General features: G+C 40.0%; 1 protein-coding gene across 6 annotated transcripts in view; it reads right to left on the bottom strand.

The window, feature by feature from the left end:
- The window catches only part of SDK1 (sidekick cell adhesion molecule 1), a 954,524-nt gene that overhangs the window by 874,073 nt on the left and 60,104 nt on the right, over window positions 1–20,347 (bottom strand). For 5 of the 6 annotated variants that reach the window (XM_017894733.1, XM_017894760.1, XM_017894750.1 and 2 more), the window contains exon 1: window positions 2,985–3,086. The exons of the other annotated variant lie outside the window; for it this stretch is intronic. The gene's annotated coding sequence lies outside the window, so the exon portion shown is untranslated. Of the gene's footprint in view, window positions 1–2,984; window positions 3,087–20,347 lie in introns of those variants that run through there. 6 annotated transcript variants of the gene reach the window in all.

Raw genomic sequence — 20,347 nt, 5'->3', positions numbered from 1 at the left:
GTTTCAACTGAGCAGGTCAAATGCATTTCAACCAAATGCAGATCAAAAATACCATATTCATCGGACACAAAAACCATGTAAATGTCATCTTTAAATCAGGAAAAAGGAGTTACTTTTGATACAACATTCTTTGTCAAGTCTACAAGAACATGGTCCCTACAAGAGCCAACAGAAAGCTACCTCACTGTCTAGAGATACCCTCTTTTTACATATATGGGTTCTTCAGGGCTGACTGTAAGACTGAGCATGCGCAGATTTGAGTATAGGCAAGGGGTGGGGGTGGTCCCGGTGTATACTGAGGGACAACTGTATATATAAAGTGCTGAGAACAGTTAACTTGCCCCAAGGTCTTGAGTGTATTTGTAATTATTGTTAATTTTCAAAAGTAGAACATCCTGGACTATGTACAGTATCGCCTATGTATCTGCCCATAGCACCTCCCAAAATACACCCTGGAAAGTCTTAACAATAAATGTCTTCACAAGGCCACTTCCATTATAGGAAGATTTCCAAGTTATGTCATGCTCATGTGAAGAGTTAGTCATTTAAGGCTATGTTTTGAGTCCTGTAGAGCAGAGAGATGAAATAATACATATTTTTTGATGCCACTGGTCTTTTTTTAAGCAAATGACTATACTTTTGGCTGAGTGATATGCAGAGATCAGAAATCTCTAGGCTCCTCTCTGCTTTTTCTGGAGCACAGTGCTCTGTACCACCTGCCTGTGATTATTTGTAGTGAAATGAATATTCCATTCTGTTCACTACCCATTGAGGAAAAGGTCATAGTATAATGCCTTGGGACTTGCTTGTTTTTGAGACAGAGTCCCGCTCTGTCACCCAGGCTGGAGTCCAATGGCACAATCTCGACTCACTGCAACCTCCGCCTGCTGGGCTCAAGCAATTCTCTTGCCTCAGCCTCCCAAGTAGCTGGGATTACAGGCACGTGCCACCCGGCTCAGCCATTTTTTTTTTTTTTTTTTTTTTTTTTGTATTTTAAGTAAAGACTGGGTTTCACTTTGTTGCCCAGGCTGGTCTTGAACTCCTGACCTCAGGTGATCGGGACTTATTTTTATCCCTTTGTTGTAATCTGGCAGATTCTGACAGTGTCTATTGAGTAACTCAAGAAAAGTTGCTGTCAGTAGAGAAATCACTTGCAAGGGTTCCAATGTTGCATAAGTGAGTAATTAAGTCTTGCTTTGTATAAGATACTTTGCAAACTCACTTCCGTCCCCACCACCTTACTAAAACTATTCTTTGTAAAACATCCAATGACTTCCACTTACCAACCCGACAGAAGCCTTTCAGACTCTGACGTGCCATATCTCAGCAGTCTGTGTTGATGCTGGACACTGCTATTTTATTCACTCAACAAATCTCCCTCAGACACCAAATATGTGTGCCTAACTCTGCACTAAACACTTCATGTAACAATGCAAAGAAAACTGTTAGAAAATCTAGAAAGGCAACAGATATATCATAGCATAAATATTTGATTACAAGTGTGATAAATCTTACAAAAGGAAAACACAGGGGGTAGTGAGCACAGATCCTCAGGGTGTTTTTGCCTTAGTATACTGAAGCAATCAACCTAGCCTAGGGGGTCAGAGAAGGTACTATTTAAGTGTATGCTTGAAGAGTCAGAACTTGACCGTAAAAGCAGCAAGTAGGAGAGAAAAAAAAGAGACAGAGAAAGTTAGCAGAGAAAACAGCATAGACAGTGGACATACAGCTGAAAAACAGTTTGGCAAACCTGAGAAGCTAAGATGGTCAGACCACATGCACCAGAAAAAACATGACGAGTGGGGGAACTGGCTGGAGAGGTGGGCAGGGGCAGCCCGTGTCCCAGCTCTATTTGTTCCATAGTTTTAAATGTCAAATTATTTACACTTTAGCTTACTGCCAAAACTAGAACCTCAGCCTGCAGCTGTAGGGTTCGCTAGTTTTGTTTTTTGTTTGTTTGTTTGTTTTTATACAGAGTTTAGCTCTTGTTGCCCAGGCTGGAGTGAGATGGCACAGTCTCGGCTCCCTGCAACCTCTGCCTCCTGGGTTCAAGGGATTCTCCTGCCTCAGCCTTCCCAGTAGCTGAGATTACAGTCGCCCGTCACCACGCCCAGCTAATTCTTGTATTTTTTAGTAAAGACGGGGTTTTACCATGTTGGCCAGGCTGGTCTTGAACTCCTGACCTCAGGTGATCCACCCGCCTTGGCCTCCCAAAGTGTGGGATTACAGGCGTGACCCACCGCGCCCAGCTGCAAAGCTCACTTCTATCACTTTCCGGGTTCTAACCAACTGGGCATAACCACTCATAACATCCACAAATAACATCTGACAGACAGATGGGGATCAGAACATGGGCTTTATTTGAGGCATGGTCACACACAACCCCAGAGGCTTCTGGTAAATGTGCTGGAGAATACAGCTTAAGCCTGAGGTCAACGGGGCTTCCAATGTTCTTCTTCCTGACCTGAAGGCGGCCAAGTTCACAGAGCAAACCTGAACTGATTTACCCACCCAGGCGAAGGGTGGACTAGAAACAGTATAGACCAGATTACGCCTGCCAGGGGAATACCTCCCTCTTCTCCTTATTGCCCGAAGACAGCAGGCAAGAAGTAGAGGAGAGTTGGCACCTTTCTGTAGCCGCCCCCTCCAAAAAAAAAAAAAAAAAGAACGAAAGCCATGTGGAAATACAGTGACTTCACTCATATTAATGTCAAGCTCTGAGCTTTCCAATTTGCCATTCTTTCTCCCATGGGAAGAAGTTAATAAAGAGAAAGGAGGGAGGGCCCTACAACAGGAGCACAGTTCTCTGCTATCTAAACACAAAGAAGTGAGACCAACTCCTCCCTGAAAGGCAAAAATTTTAGTACTATGACTTCCTAATCTGATCATAGACATCTTTCTTTCTACAACTACCTGACTAAGCTGTGTAATTTGACACTTGATACAACAAAGCCATAAAGATTTATATGATCCATAATCATTACCTTGACAATGAAGATAAAATCTACTGAGAAATCATAAAATACTTCATACTTTAAAGGAGACAGCAATGACTTTTGCAGCAAAGACCTCTTTTATCCTGCTTATTTGCACACACCATCTGCTTTATTAGCATGTCGTGTCATATGGAACTGCTCTGGTAATTGCAAGCCTCATATTATGACAACACTAATAGAATGTGAAGGTAGGGAGCAGAGACAATGAGCAGGATGGGGGAGAGTGGCTTATTCAGTAGTCCTGCCCTATCTTGTTCCCAAAATCATTTAGTTCATTCAGTTACTCATTCAAAAATATGCGTTCACACTTATGTGCTAGGCAATGGAAATCGGTGAAGAAAACAGTCCCTACTCCGAAGAAATGTAGTCACATAACAGAAATGATTCGTAAATATATAGTAAGGAAAACTGGCATGGGGTTTGCAGCTCAGGAGCAGGGATGCAAAGCAACTACTACCACGGACTTGTGGGTATCCTTCCAGTCCTTTTTGTGCTTATGGGTGTGTGTATGGGCATTTCCATCTATGAGCAATACATGGTATTTGTGGTTTTCTTAACTTACATAAATGGTATCAACTCGCTTATTCACTCATCATTGCTTTTTAATCATTTTTCACCAGTGTTTTTTCATCTACCTCTCATTTAATCTACCTCTCATTTTTTTTTAATCTACCTCTGCTGAGATTACGTAGAGCTATAACTTCTCTACACACATACACCTGCAATACAGTCTTCTACCATGTAAGTATTACACATTGTATCTACTTTCCTGACATGTTTATGCGTCCGAGTCTGCCCTATTTTAACCAATGCATGAATGAACCTCATTTTAAATGTATTTTTGTGACATACGCAGGTTTTCCTCTAGCCCATCAAATCCTTCAGTACTTCAGTTTCCTTTCACAGTTATCATGATAAATAAATTATATAAAGAATACAAAGTACTTTATAAATAGTAAAGTTGGATACAACCTCAAAAGATAAAAATCGAGTTAGCATAATCTAGCAATTCCACTCCTATGTATACAACCAAAAGAAAGAAAATGTGTCCACACAAAAACTTCAACACGAATGTTCACAGCAGTGTTATGCATAATAGCCGAAAAGTCAAAACAACCTATGTGTTCGTCAACTGATGAACAAATTAATAAAATGTGGCATATCCGTGCACGGAAATATTTTTTCAGCCATCAAGAATGGAGATCTGACACATGCTACAACATGGATGAATCTTAAAAATGTTATTTTAAGTGAAAGAAGCCAATCACAAAAAAAAAAAAAAAAACAAAACCACATTATATGACTCCATTTGTAAAAATGTCTAGAATACAGAAGGTAGATTAGTGGGTGCCAGGGGCTGGGGGAATGGAGGAAAAGGAGTAACTGCTACTGAGCACGGGGTTGCTTTCAGGGGTGATAAAAATGTTCCGGAGTTAGATAGTGGTGATGGTTGCACAACCTTATGATTATGAGAAAAATCACAATCGTGCAATTTTAAATAAATTTTATAGGATGCAGATTATATCTCAAAGTTTCACAAAAACATAAGGTTTTACTTTCAGTTTCACAAATGTGCAAACTTCATTTTTTGTGATCAAGGAAGATCTACAGATAAACATGTAAAGGAAAAAAAAAAGAGTAAAACATACCAAAGAAACAAACATTCTCCAGATTTTGGGACACTTCTCACCTTCGCTGGATGCTCTGCTCCCCACTTTAGGCTCCAGGCACCATGACAGAAGTCAGGGTTCTGAGATGCCGCATTTCTAAAACCCAGCACTCTCCTCCTCCATGGGGTGGGCCAAACAGTCCATTCTGTCGCATTCTTCAGGCCACTCATCTCAGAAAGTGCCCTAGGACCCTTCAGATTTCTCCTCCTCCTCCACACCCCAACCTTGTCTCTTCCTGTCTCTATGCCCAGCTTGCTCAAGCCAAAATTCTAGGAGTCCTTGATTCCTCTTTCTGCCTATCACCCATAAGGCATACAAATCCTGACAGTTCCACCTCTGCAAAAATATGTCTTCCAAGGCATAGCTATCTCTGCTGCTGACACTACAGCCCAGCCCAACACATACTCTCACCACAGAATCCTTTGCCCCCTTCCAATCCGTTCTCCACTCAGCAGCCCAAGTTATCTTTTTATTTTTTAGAGACAGGGTCTCATCCATCACCCAGGCTTAAGTGCGGTGGTGCAACCACTTCTCACTGCAGCTTCGAACTCCTGTGCTCAAGCAATCCTCCCAACTTGGCCTCCCAACTAGCTGGGACCACAAACATGTGCCACCATATCTGGCCAATTTTTTAAATTTTTTGTAGAGATGGTGGATCTTGCTACATTGCCAAGGCTGTCTCAAACTCCTGGCCTCAAGTGATCCTCCCACCATGGCCTCCCAAAGTGCAGGTGTAAGCCACCATGTCCGGCCTCTGAGTGAGTGAGTGAGTGAGTGAGTGAGTTAGTTAGTTAGTTATTTGAGATGGAGTCTCGCTCTGTTGCCGTGGAGTGCAGTGGGGTGATCTCAGCTCAAGGCAACATCTGCCTCCTGGGTTCAAGTGATCCTCCTGTCTCAGCCTTCCAAATAGCTGGGATTACAGGTGCCCACCACCATGCCCGAATAACTATCATGTCTTTAGTAGAGATGGGGTTTCACTATGTTGGCCAGGCTGGTCTCAAACTCTTGACCTCAAGTGATCCACTTGCCTTGGCCTCCCAAAGTGCTAGGATTACAGATGGGAGCCACTGCACCTGGCTCCAAGTTATCTTTTTAACAAGTAAATCTCCACATCACGTCCATATTTGAAATCTTGCAATCCTTACCACAGCGAGGATCGACCTGGTCTGACCCCTTCCCCTCTTCAGCTTTCCAGGCTATGCCCTGCTCCCCTCTGCTCATGATAGTCCCTGTCCTATTCTACTCAACTTTGTGTTTCTAGAACCACTAGGCCGACTCTTGGCTCAAGAGCTTTGCAGCTGCTCCTGCTACTGCCACCCAAGATTTCCACATTTCTGGCTCCTTTACATCATCCAGGTTTAGCTGAAATATCACTTCCTCAGGGAGGCCTTCCATAACCAGGCTACTCCTTCTAATTAGCCTGCCCCCTGCCAAGTTACAATTATATTGTCATGTGTCTTATCTTCATAGTATTTATCACTCCTTGGAATAATCTTGTTTATTTATCAGAATATAAACTCCAAGAGAGCATAACACCTTGCTCCTTGCCGATTCCCTGGAACCAAATAGTAGGTTTGCAATAAATATGTATCACGTGGCTTAATCTCAGCTGGGCATTAGGTTGAAAGCACAGTGATTAAAAATAATATGCATTAGGAAGGTCACATTCCTTAAATCTTCCAGGCATGGGTTACTTATTAACCCACATAAATTCCTAATTGGTAGTTATAGCAGGCAGCATAGAAGAGACTGGCTTGGAAGTAAGTCTTTCACATACTTGCAACCTCTGGAGAAGGCCACCTGGATACATCTTTCAAAATCATAACTGCCCCTGCCTTTTCATCCAGCCATTCTAGGAATTTATCCTACAGCTTTACTTGCACATGTGTGAAATGACACGTGGAAAAGATTGCTCACTTTGCAGCACCCTGCATAATAGCAAAAGGTTATAATGTCCACGAACAAGAGACTGGTTAAGTAAATTATGGTATAAACACATGAAGGAACATTTTGCAGTGGCCTTTAACAAAAAAAGCAGCAGCTGCCTGTGTCCTAATTACACAGTCACAAACTGCTTAAGGGGCAGCTCCAAGAAACATGTTGAGTGAGAAAAAGGCAAGGTGCAAAAGAAAACATACAGTTTGATACCGTTTTGGAAAAATAAAGGAGGGAGGAGAAATAATATACATGTTTGTATTTATATGTAATTATGCACAGAGACTCTGGGGAACTGCCTGAGTGGCTGAGGAAATGGGGCAACAAAGGGGCTTTTTTCACTGTAGATGCTTTCCAACTCTTCAAATTTTGAGCCATATAAATGTATTAATTGCCCACATCTTACACCTCTAAATCTAGCTCTACTTGTGTTTACTTTCAAATGTTTCAGATAAACTGGAAATCAGCTGATTTAAACATGCCTTCTTTCTCTCCATCTTTTGTGGGAATGTCCTCTTTCTCTTGCTTCTAATGAAATTTTACATTTCCTTACATTGTGCAAATCAAACCTCCTTTGCTTTGTGTGCGTCTCCTCTACACGCTAATTCTCTTTGGAAATAATTTCTTCTTCCTAGGAATACCCGTAAGAACCTGCAATACACCCTTCCTCGGATTTCTAGGCAATGGGTTCATACCTAGTGAACAAAGTCCCAACCCCCATCAAGCCCTCACTGACATTAAACAAATTAAACTCCAGAGTTTATAGTCTACTGCTCTTAAGTGGTGGTCAAAACAGCTTTTCAATTGTGGAGAGACTAGACACAAAGGATACAGGAAAAAATGAGAATTAGTATGAATAAGAGAAATTGCTGCATTAATAGGGAACTTTTCAGGTTAAAATTAGCATATTTCTCATCATTTCATGTCAGTATACCTACTGCATTTCAGATTTGCTGGGAAGTATCACAGATCCATAAGATAGCTGAGTTTGTAACTGATCTCTAATTAAGCTGACAAATGTCAGACACTGCTGCTACCAGAATACTCTGTTGGTAAAACATGAACTGGAAAAGGGAGGGAAAGTCAAAGGAATAAATCTACACCCCAAATTTCAGTTCCTGACTCATCTATGTTATTGAATCATATGTTCCTGATTCTTATAACTGTATGTGTAGTCAATTATTTTTGCTCCAAAAGGAAATTTAATCTGGTTAACACCAAAATGTGACTCCGACTGCCTTTTCTTAGTTCTCTCTCTCAATGACCTCCGCGCAGCACTTGATGGCATCAACCCTTAGGTGCTTTTTGAAACGCTTTTGTCCGCAAATGCACAAAGTACATGATTCTTCCTCTTATCTTCCTGGCTTTCTTGGATTTGCTTTGCCCTACACTGATCTTCCCTTCTCTCTCTTGGTCTTCCGCAGGAGCTCAAATGCCAAGCCTCACTCCTACCTTTCTGTAAGTTTTTCTCTATTATGATGATTTTCATTACAAAGCTCTTCTTACACGATTTAAAAGGGTATTGTTCATTTAATATGCAAAACAACCCCTTGTGTGTTAGGTATTTTGTCCTGTCTTTCCTCTACACCATGAAGCCTCTGTGAAGGTGTTTATTTCCACAAAGACAGGTGAGAGACAAGCAGAGTTAAGAATATGGTTTAGGCCGGGCACGGTGGCTCACACCTGTAATCCCAGTACTTTGGGAGGCCGAGGCAGGCAGATCACCTGAAGTCAGCAGTTCGAGACCAACCTGGCCAACATGGTGAAACACTGTCTCTACTGAAAACACAAACATTAGCTGGGCGTGGTAGTGCTTGCCTGTAAGACTAGCTACTAGAGAGGCTGAAGAGGTAGAACTGCTTGAACCTGGGAAGTGGAGGTTGCAGTGAGCCAAGAACATGCCACTGCACTCCAGCCTAGACGATAGAGCAAGACTCCATCTCCAAAAAAAAAAAAAGAAGATATGGTTTGACCTGCCGCTTATGAGTTATGCAACCTTTGGCAGAGTAGTTAGGTGCTCAAGCCTCAGTTTCCCCCATATAAGATGTGTACACAAACTGAGGATCCTTTATCCAAAATGCCCCAAACCAGAAGGGAATGATTTCTGATTTTTTCCGATTTTTGAATATTTGCATATACATAATGAGATATCTTGGAGCTGGGACCCAAGTCTAATACGAAATTCAATTCATAAGATGTTTCATAAACACCTTATACACAGAACCTGAAGGTCACTTTATATAATATTTATACATTATATATATATAATATAAATGATGTGCATGAAACAAAGTTTTGACTGTGACCCATCACATGAGGTCAGGTGTAGAATGTTCCACTTTGAGGTGTCATGTCAGTGCTCAAAAAGTTTCAGATGAGGGATGTTCAACCTGTAAAAATACCTCTTTCCAAAGGATGTTGAATTAAACTGTGATTATAACATTTAAATATTACTTATTATGTGCCAGACATTGTTATGGACTTTACATATATCAATTCATTTAATCCTCACAAGAATCCTACTATTAAATCCCTTTTACAGGTGAGGACACGGAAGCACAGACAGCATGTCTGTGAAGCACTTTTCACTGTAGCTAATAGCATGCACTCAACAAACAGTGGCTCCTGTTATGATTACCTCTGTGCTGTGACTCTCAAATATACACCCCATCAAAAATATATGTTCATTCGCTTAAACTTTGCTAGGAGAGTTCCACAAGATGTCTTACCAACATAAACACAAGAATGTCAAAAATCAAACTCCACACCTCAATCCCCTCCACCCCACCCCACCTAAACACAAAGGGTGGTTCTCCTCTCAACTTCTTTCTCTGAGTCAACAGTCACCCAGCTTCAACACAGAGCCATCCCCAACGCTCTTCTCTTCTGCTGCTGTCTCCACTCCACCTCCAGTCTTGGGATTTCTTCCTACGTGGACTTCCCTCTCCTTCATTGCCATTTCCTCTACCCCTGTCCTGCAAAAGGACTGGATTCTGGAGCCAAACTATACTAAAAGTATATTTGTGGAAAAACTGTGTAATTTATATAAAGTTTGATGAAAATAGAAGCAGTAACACTTCAAAGTCCGTGAGTGAAAGTCAGCCAAGGGTGAAGAGGCAGAACAAGACGACCTGACTGTACAGGCAGAGAGACACAAACACAGAAGTAAGTATGTGATCAGATTGTAACCCATTCTTAGATTAACCAAGAGCATTGTTCAGATGACCTCAAAGTCATCCCCCCCCCCAAAAAAAAAAAAAACCATAATAGAATCTTAAAACAGACCATCATAAGGGAAAGGGGGGCAATTAAGGATATGAGGATTAATGAAATCTCAGTGAGGCAAAGGAGGGTGGAAATACCAGCATGAAATTGAATAAGGAGGCTCATGTTAATCTGAAGCAGAAGTGTCAGTTTATATGATCTGGTTTTGTTTTCATCTCACACAGAAGAAAGCCAACTCATATCTCAAGGGTGAGGAGGAAAAGAAGCTAACCACGGTATGCCATTCTTATGTTTCATTTTAGCAGCCTGACAGGCCAGCACTATGTGTCTCCAACTGTCAATAGGGCTGAGAGAACCACTTAAGCTAATTAACTGGTTAGGTCTTTGAAATGCAGTAAGAACTGTACATCAGCATTGTTTAATTATTTCGAAACTGCAAATGCTAAATAAATACTGCAAGCCTGTGATAAAGAAATAGCACTGCTATTTTATAATGCATTATTATCAAACATTAGTGAATAAGGTTGAGCATACAGAAGCAAATAAGGTTCCAAAAGCAGGATTCCAAAATGCATATTAAAGAAAAACATACAGTTCATAAATAGAGCAATCTGTAGTACTGTCCAACATATAAAAAATAAATAGTTAATTCAAGTACAGGTCAAATCGATACGTTTATACAAACAGGTGCCCAAAAAGAATAATCAGTTCAACATACAGAAAGCAAAAAGCAATAAGCTAAAATCCCCTTGAATAACTAAACAAATGAGATACTCAAATGTATAATTTAAATATTTCTTCAGTAATTTGTCAAATGGCATGCTGTATGAAATTTTGTTTATAACTTCCTTTAGAAATAATAACTAGTGTCTAAATTTAAAAATAATTAAAGCCAATGCTCTAATTGTAAACAGGATCGTTTAATAATAAGATCAAGAAAAAGTAATATTGTAGTCATAAAGTGAATTTATTTGAGCCAGAATTAAAGAATGAACTGGCCGAGCACCATGGCTCATGCCTGTAATCCCAGCCACTTTGGAAGGCCGTAGCAGGCAGATCACTTGAGGTCAGGAGTTCAAGATCAACCTGGCCAACACAGTGAAACCCCATCTCTACTAAAATTATGAAAAAAAAAAAAAATTAGCCAGGCATGGTGGCGCATACCTGTAGTCCCAGCTACTCGGGAGGCTGAGGCACGAGAATTGCTTGAACCTGGGAGACAGATGTGGCAGTAAGCCAAGACCGCACCACTGCGCTCCAGCCTGAGTGACAGAGCGAGACTCTACCTCAAAAAAAAGTAAAAGAATGAACTATGGCGTTCTCCATTTTATCATACCCTCACCTTTGCCTAAGTCTTTTTAGGTTCTCTCTCTGCTTCCCAGCCCCCTACCTATACCCTTCTCATCCACTTATGTTTGCTGAGAGCAGGGCTATATTTGCCTCTTTCTCCAAAGCCTGGTAGGACGCCTCACCCACGGTAGTCACTCAGTAAGTGGTAAAGGATTTGTTTTCAAGGCCCTCTCTGCCACAGAAGTGGGAACTCCTTGAGGAGAAGGACAAATTCTTAGTTATCCTTGAATACCCAATACCTAGAACAGTACCTGACACATAACATTCCACCGTATAACTGCAAACTGAAAGAACTTCATTTTCAATTTATAGTATCCAGCTTGGAAGTTTATAATATTTTATAATGTAGGTCACTAGCAGAAAGCTGGTTTCCTAAAAATATGTCTAATTTCTTAAATGAGAGCTGGCTGCCCAGTATCACACCCTTAGATAAACGTCTTTCTGGATGTAAGTATCCCACCACTATGTTAATTTTTCCTTCATTTTACTGGTTCATTCATTTATATCTTTTAATTGCAGCGATTTAAACAGGTTGCTGAGACCAATCAACCAAGGCACTGGTCACCAAAAGTGTCACTTGGCAGGATGCAAATGCCATGAAGGCTAGCATCATGCAAGAGAGCTTGTGAAAGCTTTGTTTTCAATCAGCCCCTGAAAGAACAAAACACTCGCTAATGGCTATAAGCAAAGATTATGTGTTTTAGAGAATTCCTGCTGGGATCTATAAAATTTTTAATGCAAAGTTCCAGAAAGTGCTGAGTAGGTTGTGAACTAAGCAGGAAAGAGGAGCCAGTGTGCAAGGACTTCTTTCACCCCACGCATCATTAGTGCAGAGCAGTAGCCCTTGTGTCTCTGTTATTTGTTTCCTACCTAGTAAGGGAGAGACAGAGCAATTCTGGGTGAAAGGATAATCTCTGCCCTTTCCTCTCGCATTCTTGATCCCCCTGGCAACCAGTTCTCTGTGCCTCATCCCCTCTGTAGTTTATTCAATCTTGTCTACGAAGAGGTTAAAACTAAAAAAGGATATTTTCTACTTGTTTGAGTAAAAAAGTAGACTGCTTACATTACAAATGTACTGTTCACATTTATCTTATAAAATAGAAACTCCTCAATTCAATTAACTTTCTAAATTCATTTTGTGCATATGGATGTGTACATGCACATGTTTAAGTCTCCTGTATACATGGTTATGTTCCTACATGGACATTGTGCATGCTTTCTCCATCATTCAAAAGTCACTGATGAATGGTCAAAATTATCTTCCCCTAAATATCCCCTCGTGTCAAACACATCCAAAAATGAGGAGGTTGGTTTATTCTCGTTTAGTGCCCTGGTCTGGATGATAAAACTAAGTGTTTTCAGTATGATGTTTCATTTAATCCACAAAACGATGTATAGAATAGGAAACCAAAGCTCAAGTAGATTAATGAACTGGCCCACAGTTAAAGAGAGAGACAAGATTTGAACAAGGTCTGTCTGACCAGAGTGTCTGTTCTTGACAATCACATGCCAAGCTAGTCCAGTGGAGAAGAAAAAAACAATCCAGGGAGGACCCCCTCAGACACAAGGAGTGACTCCACAGAGAGACACACATTTGCTACTTAAGGGTAAACCTAAGGCTATTTATATTGTCTGGGCTATCTAAACAGCTTTCCCACAGCTATAGATAGATGGGTTTTAAAGCCAAGAGTCCACTGTAATATACACATCCCAATTCTATGCCAAGGGCGGCTCAGTGAGATGCTAATGGAGTTCACATTTCGATGCATCAGATTTTAAATGAGAACAAAATTCATGTGGCTTAACCACTTGGCTAACTTGTTCTAGAGTTTGTTTAGAACATTAAGCACAACAGACCAGGAGCAGGGGCTCACGCCTGTAATCCCAGCACTTTGGGAGGCCAAGGCAGGCAGATCACTTGAAGTCAGGAGTTTTGAGACCAGCTTGACCAAAACAGTGAAACCCCATCTCTACTAAAAATACAAAAATCAGCCAGGCATGGTGGGGTATGCCTGTAATCCTAGCTACTCGAGAGGGTGAGGCAGGAGAATTGCTTGAACCTGGGAGGCAGAGGTTGCAGTGAGCCGAGATCATGCCATTGCACTATAGCCTGGGCGACAGAGCAAGACTCTGTCTCAAAAAAAAAAAAAGAAAGAAAAGAAAATTAAGCACAACAGAACTACACTGAAGAAGTAACTAACTACAATCAAGATGACTAGTGTCAATTCTCTTGCAGAATTCGCTGCCTGTTACTGCTGTGTCAGCTCTGTTGCTAAAGTGAGCTTTCCTTATAAGCATATCTGATAACACTACCTCCTGCTCAAAATCCTTCTAGATCTACATGTTACTCCAGCATGGGGTAAACCCAAAAGCTTTCAAAGGCAAGAGACAGATCAAACAGTTTACCATGAAACTAAAGAGAGGCAGAGATTTGTGGGGAGCTAGAGAGAGCACACAGATCTGTAAAAGCATATACGTTCAAATTTTGAGGCACACTATCTTCAGGATAAACACAAAAACTGGTGGTCAGCCAAGGGGCTACTTGCACCCAACTTGGGCACTTCAGTGTATAAAATCTGTGCTCCTTTGTGCAGCGATAAGGCTCTAAATTTTCTGGACACCATAGGTTTAAGTTTTACCGCCAGTTACTCTACTCTCCACCTCACACTTCCAACTCCTGTAATACGAGAGTACTCACGGAGCCACCAATATGCCACACTTAGTTCTTTTAAAGGCTTTCCAAGATTAGGTAAAGTTTTTTTTTTTTTTTTTTTTTTTACAAATGAGAAAGTCTGACTAGACCGGTGTTGGACTAGATCCTCTTTAAAAATAAGAAAACCAAGGCTTTCCAAAGTCACAAAGGCTGCCGCAGGTAGGACGTCATCAGAACCCACACCGTCTGGCAACTGTTACTTCAGTTCCGAAAATTCACTTGTTTTTGTTCAGAATCTTTCTGAACATAGGCAGTTCCCTTTTCTACACAAGTTTCATTTGGATTTTTCATTTACTTAATACAAACATTAAGACCTCAATCTTATGATATATATTACAGAGCACAAAATTAATATTACATTATTTTAAACTTCATGCCTTTGAAAATGCTCCAAAATAGCTTTTACATTCTTGTCCAACCAAAACACATTTGTTAAACTACCAATTACAGTAGCATTTAAAAGGCTCCCTTATTATACCACTGGACAGTACTGGACCATTTACCAAGGCTGCAGTTGTTCAAGCTCTGAAGTCATTGACCTCAGTCATGCAAAAAGACTGACAAGAATCAACTGGCTTTCAGCCCAGAGAAGCTTTCAAAACCAGTTTGGAAGTATTTAATGGTTTTAAATGTGTCAAAACTTTTTACTGAATATTCTTGCACAACAAAAATAATGTCAAGCCAAAGGGCAGACTAACGAGTTAGTAAACAAAAGAAGCCAACAGACCCTAATAATAATACTGCAGATTCTCTGTTGTGAGAGTAAATAACTTGTTTATCAACCATGGCAGAAAATAATAAAACACATAAAAAAGAGGCAAATTATTACAAATCAGTGATAATAATAATGATAAAGCCATGTGCCAGAAGAAATCTGTTTGCAGCTATTAATATAAGTTATTTAAATATACACACAAACATATGTAAGCACACCTTGTCTTACTGCATTTAGCTTTATTGTGCTTCACAGATACTGTGTTTTTCACTAATTGAAGGCTTTAATTTGTAAAATTACAAATTTTGAAGGTTTGTGGCAGCCCCATGTCCAGCAAGTCTATTGATGCCATTTTTCCAATAGCATGGGATCACTTCATGTCTCTGTGCAGGCATTTTTTAGAAAATGTTTAATTAAGGTATGCACTCTTATTAGCCATAATGCTACTGCTCACTTAACAGACTACAAAATAGTATAAACACAACCTTTATATGCACTGGGAAACCACAAAATCTGTGTGACTCACTTTATTGCAATGGTCTGGACCCTAACCCACAATATCTCCAAGGTATGCCTGTATATGGAATATATATATATATATCTCAAATATTTCATATCCCTGTAATGCAACTTGGAAACAGAGTACCCCAGTATCCAGTCAGATGCACAGTGCCCTCACCCTTTCAGGAGAGCAAGCGAGCAACCAGCATGGAAACAGACTATTCTCATAGGTAGTAACTACTGCACCATTTTAGATCAAAAAGCTGATAGGATACTGAGTCTCCTTATCTTATTGTATTTGTGCTCTCTTTACTCTTTACTCAGATATCTAGGTATTACCTGTCATCTTTCTCATAGGTGCAAATAAACTTTTACTTTCCAAAATCATTAAGCTGCTACCTAAACAATCCCTCCTTCAGTTAGAACAAAAAGACCTGCTTTTCATGGCATTTATGAGTCAGTATCACAAATCAAACAGAAAACACCATCAAATAGTCACAACATTCAAATAACCTTAAATGAGCAATAATAACTAACAAGTCTCTAAAATTCATTTCCCACTATTTGAAAGACGCAACCATTCATCACCTTAATGACGTAAACAGGTAAAATGAAATGAAACCACAAAATTTTAAAGTAAAGGAATCTCAGAGATCTCCTAATAAGCCATTAAGAAACAGAGGTATAAGTTGGGCATGGTGGCTCACACTGTAATCCCAACACTTTGGGAGGCTAAGGCGGGCATATCACCTGAGGTCAGGAGTCCAAGACCAGCCTGATCAACTGGAGAAACCCCGTTTCTACTAAAATACAAAATTAGCTAGGTGCGGTGGCATGCAGCTGTAATCCCAGCTACTCGGGAGGCTGAGGCAGGAGAATCACTTGAACCCGGGAGGCAGAGGTTGCAGTGAGCCAAGATAGCGCCAATGCATGCCAGAGTAAAACTCTGTCTCCAAAAAGAAAAAAAGAAAGGAAAAAGAAAAGAAACAGAGGAATAGAAATGTTTTATCTAATTCATAATATGCCAAAGTTTGCATAATTAAATCTCTATCAATCAGAAGCTATCACATTTATGTAAGTGCAAAATAATCTTTATATTCCACATAGCTATAATGGAATCTACTGTTGAGTTTAAAATAAAGTTTATATTAACTAGCAGACTCAAAAATATTGCAACTTAAACATATCGGTTTCCATTTTAAGCTACACGAATAGTTAGGGGAAAATTGCAATCAAGAAGAAAAACAACTTTGTGATTTAAACATCTCAAAAACAGCCCACATGAAAAAAAAAACTGAACTACCTGAAATTCTTTGCCTTTCACAATGCACATTGTTATTTCACTTGAGAAATTTGTGTTTTGTGTATGACCTTTAAAGCATCATTGTCACAGCTTGATGATAATATTCAAATAATTTCAATAAAACACCTACCACAGATGGGAAGTCATAAAATCATAATAGAAATACTCTAACTTTATAATATTTTTTAGGAGAAACTTCTTTTCTAAAACTTAGTATTTGCCTCTTCAGAAATAAACATTGTGCTTCCAAGTGAATTTCTTGGGAAGACAATAAAAACTATTGAAGTACCTCCTCCATTACTCTCTGAATAGTCAAGCTTCACCATCCTTTATAACAGATCATTCATTTTCCAGTCTTCATTAAAGCCTTTCCTAAGAATCTCAATTAGATTTTATATATATCCTCTACATATCCTACTGAGTGCAGGACACTGAGCCACATGAAGCTTTCCCTTCTTTAAGTTCTTTTTGCATTTATTTTCTGCATATTATTTTCTGTGACACTGCTCTATGAGTCACATAAAAGCTAAACCTCACAAACCAGATTGAGCTCCACAAGGACAGGATCCAGTTCTGCGCTTCTTTTATATCTCCCACAATAGTTAGCACAAGGTACATATTCAGCAGGTGTTCTTACCTCCTAATTGACAGATGCAGGCAGTAAAGACAGCCACACAAATACCTAAGAACATGATATAAACTCCTAGCAAACGCCATGCACTGGTCTTCAAATCCAGACAGTTAAACAGTGATAACATTTAATAACTAGGCATTCATACAAATGCCATTTGTGCTCATTTTGGCCAAGATTCAGATGTTATTTTAAGAGTTTAAGTATTTGAAAAATTAAGGGGTAATTCATACATTCTAATGTTAGTAGATACAAAAGTATCACAAATCGGTAGCATTATCTCCAGTAAAAAAATAAATAAATAAGGCTCAGAGAAGTAATGTAACTGCCCAAAGTGCAAGTAAGACGTAAATCTGGAAGTCAAACTTGGGTCTTCCCATCCAGTGAACTACGGCTGGCTTGTTACATTGTGGCCACAGCCTCTTGAAGAGTCACCTGGGTCTTGTTATTTTCCCCAGCGAACCATAAAATGATGACGTTCTATGGGCCCCACACATGGAAAAGTTTGGGAAGTACCATTTGACTCTACAGATGTTCTCTCTCAAAAAGTCTTTCAATAAAATCGATTAGCCAGTGGTGACGCTCCCATTTTCAAGGCCCCATAATGCTCTTCTAACACGGGAAACAGGAAAATTGTAATTGTTTAAATTTCCAAGTTATCAGGCATCTTTCCATTCTGATCTTGCCTCCATGATATTACACTCAACTCATCTTGACTGGAATTCTGTGCATTCCCCCAAATCTTGTCATGTGATTATTCTAGAAGCTCTCTTGAATGCTCGTGTAAGTGGCTGACATCAAGTGCGGATTTTAGCAAGTGAAGCATGATCTGTACATTTTTCAGACTCACAGTGACAGCTCCCTATAGATCTTCTAAATCCATCAGGACACATGACAGAGCCGAGGGCTATGAGGCTGCGGATGGCAGCAGGGAGCCAGGCAGAGGCAGTACTAGATGACTACTCATCTCGAACTGGCACTGACTGCTGTCCCTTCCCTCCTCATCATCACTGTCCTGTCCTGACACTGGAGCTGAGCCAGCTGAGGCAGACCCACGCGAGACTGGGTAGAGATAAGCTCCATAAGCTATTCCTCTGGCCATAAGACTAGCTTTGAAAACTGAGGTTGAAGCTCCTTTATAAAGCTCTGTTGCATAACAGATTCCTCATCTCATGTGTCAACATGAAGGCAAACACAACCATAAAATGTTTTTGCCTGTGCATATATTTTTAATTATGCCATAAGAATCCATGAACCCACCACTACAAAATAAAACTAGACCTTAATTATGACACATATATTTCTAGGTAACCCCCACTCCCATCCTTTGGTCTGCACCATCTGAGGTAACCACTAACCAGAATCCTGTACTTTACTTTTTATAGTTTTATGCTTATCGATTTTGTGTAATACAAATACTGTGCATATTTTATGTATTTATAAGTACATATGTTCTTTTGTTGTTTCTAAGTTGATAAAATGGCTGTATGTAATCTTCAGGGACTTACTTTTTCACTTGTTACTAAAATTCAGCCAATCGAAGTTGGGGGCACTTTCAGAATGGTGGAGTGAAGATCTGTGGAAATGTTCTCATCCATAGAAACAATGAAAATGCTGGCACAATTTTCAAAATCAACTTTTTTGAAAATTCTGAAAATTAACCAAAGCTGTACAATAATCTAAAGCATTATCTTAGCAAAGCTGCTGAATCTTGGCTAGAAAGGCTTGGTTTATGGCATTTTAACTTGATCTACTCCATCCCTCTCTCCTAAGCTCCACAGTAGCCTAAGAACCAGCAGCCTCCCAAACACAGAAACTGTGAAAATGTATAGTCCTGTAGCCACCAGAGGGAGCAGACCCAATTCAGACTTCCCTAAAAGCACCCTCTCGAGCACTGTCATGATCTGACCTGCTTCACAGCTCTCGGGGAAGCCCCATTCACAAGGCATTACCATTACTGATGTCATGCAGAGCTCACCAAGCAGGAAAAGTCCTCTTCCCTGGGGCATTTGTCAAAAACAATCAGCTGCAATTGATTAACACCACAGCTCTTAAGTCAGCCATACCAGTTGGGCAAACAAAGAGTCCAGCCAAAAATCTAAATGGGAGATCTGTGACATGAGATGTCCACAGTGGGTATCTGGAACTCCACCCACATGTACTGGGCTATATACAAGCCGAGGAAAGAGCCATACAAAAGACATATACAGAGCCCCTCACAGAAGGATGGGAGACTTAGTAAAAGGATTTTGGTGTCCAATCATTAACTGACCACTAATCAAACCCAACAGAGATTTCAGTGTCCCCACAAGATGAAGAAAATAAACTTTATGGGATTAGTCCAGAAAAGTCACTATACAAAGAAACAGCAGCCTTATCAACAGGATGATACTCTGGAGGGATAACAAATTTGAACTTCCAAAGTTTACACATTAAATCATTTAAAATGTATAGTGTTTAACCAACATATGAAGCATGCAAGGATATAGGAATGTACAGACCACACACAGGAAAAGGAGTCAATAGAAGCTGTCCCTGAGGAAGCCTAGATGTTGAACTTAAGACGAAAACTTTAAATCAACTATTATAAACATGTTTTAAAGACTAAAGGAAACCATCATGCTCACACTTTCCTTTAATTCTTTAACTCTCACAAAATAAAAAATGTCAAGAAAGAGACACACATTATAAAAAGGAACCAAATAAAAACTCTGGAATTGAAAGTTACGATAACTGAAAGGAAATATTCATGTAAGGAGTCCGCAGCTGATAAAAATGGGTAGAAAAAAGACTCAGCAAATTAAAAGATACATTGATTGAGATTATGTGGTCTGAGGAATAGAAAGAATAAATTATGAAAAAAAAATGAACAGAATCTCTGGCACCTCTGGGACATCCCCACGTACATGAAGTTACACATAATGGGGTCCTAGAAGAAGAGAGAAAGAAGAACTGAGGAGATGATACCGCTGATTTCTGTTGCAACATGTAAAGAGATTGAAAGTCCCACTCTCCCAACATGAAAAATCCTGGAAAACTTGAACATGGACAATTCTTAGATACACCAGAGAATTGAGGTCTCAGGGCAAATGGTTGCCCTGAAAACTGGAGACACAAAATCACCGCTTACTAGGAGGAGAGCTACTAGAGGAAGTAATTGTAGGAACACTTAAGTGGTAACTCACTATTTGCTGGAGGCTGAGTACAAACTAGCGTGAGGGAAAAAAAAAAAAAAAAAAAAACTACTGGGGGCTCAGTCTTAGGGGACCCCTACACTTTCATAAGTTTTACCCCCAGAAGTCCTACTA

Source organism: Rhinopithecus bieti, unplaced genomic scaffold (genome assembly GCF_001698545.2).
Source record: "Rhinopithecus bieti isolate Rb0 unplaced genomic scaffold, ASM169854v2 scaffold_1017, whole genome shotgun sequence".
Classification (NCBI taxonomy): Eukaryota; Metazoa; Chordata; class Mammalia; order Primates; family Cercopithecidae; genus Rhinopithecus; species Rhinopithecus bieti.
This window is presented reverse-complemented; position numbering and strand designations above follow the sequence as displayed.